At 39.7% G+C, this 2,257-nt stretch overlaps 1 protein-coding gene across 2 annotated transcripts in view; it reads left to right on the forward strand.

Moving 5' to 3' along the window:
* Positions 1 to 2,257, forward strand: part of Epb41l5 (erythrocyte membrane protein band 4.1 like 5) — a 113,061-nt gene that overhangs the window by 26,803 nt on the left and 84,001 nt on the right. The window lies entirely within an intron of this gene.

A 2,257-nucleotide genomic window follows, 5' to 3' on the forward strand; every position in this document is an offset into this window, starting at 1 on the left:
GGCTAGAACACATGGGGAGCAGTACATCAAACTTACTGGGTCTTCTGCTAAAATACTTTTCATTTTTAAAAAGTTTGTTTTCTGCCAGGCAGAGGTGGCGCATGCCTTTAATCCCGGCACTTGGGAGGCAGGTGAATCTCAGTGAGTTTGAGGCCAACTTGGTCTACAGAGTGATTTCCAAGACTGTTACACAGAGAAAATCAAAGGAAAAATAATTATTGTTTTTCATTGGCTTTTCCTCTCAATTCTTTGCTCTTTTAATTTTCTTTTTTTAAATGTTTAAAATTTTATTTTTATCTTATACGCATTTTATTTTATATGCATTCATGTCTGTGTAGGAGTATCAGATCCCCTGGAACTAGAGTCTCACACAGTTGCCTTGTGGGTGCTGGAATCAAACCCACATCCTCTGGAAGAGCAGTCAGTGCTCTTAACCACGAAGCCATCTCTCTGGCCCAGCCCATTCTTTTTTTTTTTTTTTTTTTTTTTAATTTAAGTATCTAGGTATTTTGTCTGTTGTTATGTCTGTGCACCGTGTGTGTGCCTGGTGCCCATGAGGGCAGAAGTAGACATTGATTCCCTGAAACTAGAGTTATAGTCAGTTGTAAACTGCCATGTGGATGCTGGAAATCAAACCCAGGCCCCCTGGGAGAGCAGCTGTTGCTCCTAACTAATGAGCTCCTGCTCTCTTTCCATCTGTAGAACTTTGAGACAATTTGCAGCCCACCTGCTAACTAAATAAATGTTGAGACTGGACCCTAAGCTGATTCTTTTCCATAAAGAGAACACAGTGACATAAGAGTAAATACCGTGGTTGTTCACGGATGGCTTTCTTCATGCCTGAAAAATGATTTCGTGAAGAACCCAAACATAACGTAAACAAGATCAGTCCAGTGTACATTGAAAAGTGCCTGCTGGTCACGTTGAAGTATTTTTAATAAATGAGGTTAGTGGGAAACTTACCCAAATACTTCTGTATAAGTATTTTCCCCAAAAGTGAACATTTTAAAGGAAATCTGTAATTTGAGTCTTCCTGTTCACCCATTAAAAGAAAACATTTTTCTGGAATATCTCACTGTATACTCTAATTAGAGTTATATTTAATGATGCTCAGGACTTTAGATTTTTGCCCTCTTAGTGGTTGTACATTTATTCTAAGATCAGCCATCTTTGTCACTGTGTAGATAATAAAACAATATGCACGTTTTGCAGTAAACCTAATAATTTCCTTATTTTATATATTCAGTATTAAAAAAGCATATTTTTCTGGTGATAGGAATTTTTACCTGCTTGATTTTTTTTCACTGTTGTGATTTGTCTCCAAATTAAAACTTGTTTTCTGTCTATCTGCATAATGAAGGGGAGACATTAGTTTGGAAATGCTCTCTGTATTCTATTTGTCCCTCGTGACAGCCAATGTGCTTAAAAGTGGGGTATGTATGGGACTGGGGATTTTGCCTGCTTGGTGAGAGTTCCTGATCTGCAGATAGAGAGATACTAATCCCTGGCATATGGAGATCTGGCAAAAGCTAGAATTTTGTAGCTGACACAGGCAGATCCAAGAACTTAATGGCCATCTAAAACGGTGAGACACCTGGACTTAAGACAGTAAGTCAGAAAACCATCAGGGGAGACACCTGCCATCCTCTTCTGACCTCTACATGCGCAGGCTTAGGTGTGTGTACTCTGACACTCCAGTACATACCTGCCCCCCCACACATACATACACACATAGGATTTATGCTTTGTTTTATTTAGCACATTTGGCTCACTAGCGCTCGAAGCATTAGTCCAGAGGACATAGAAACTCCAAATGGGTGGTTACCATTGGTATACATTATGCTAAAATAATTTTTTCACGTATCTTTAAAAATTTTTTTAGTATTAATACTTTTGCAGCCAGGTAATGGTGGCAAACACCTTTAATCCCAGCTCTCGAGAGTCAGAGACAGGTGGATCTCTGTGGGTTCGAGGCCAGCCTAGTCTACAAGTGCTATTCCAGGACAGGCTCCAAATCTACACAGAGAAACCCTTCTCGAAGAAAAAAAAATACTTTTACATTCCAGACAAATACTGTATCTTACACTACAATGCTATATACTGTGCATCTTGAATAGTTTTTTTTATAGCTAACAGCTAAAACTGTCTTAAGAATTACAAGGTCATGCCAGGCGATGGTGGCGCACGCCTTTAATCCCAGCACTCGGGAGGCAGAGGCAGGCGGATCTCTGTGAGTTCGAGACCAGCCTGGTCTACA

The sequence above is a fragment of the Microtus ochrogaster genome, chromosome 6 (assembly GCF_000317375.1).
Source record: "Microtus ochrogaster isolate Prairie Vole_2 chromosome 6, MicOch1.0, whole genome shotgun sequence".
In the NCBI taxonomy this organism is placed as follows: domain Eukaryota; kingdom Metazoa; phylum Chordata; class Mammalia; order Rodentia; family Cricetidae; genus Microtus; species Microtus ochrogaster.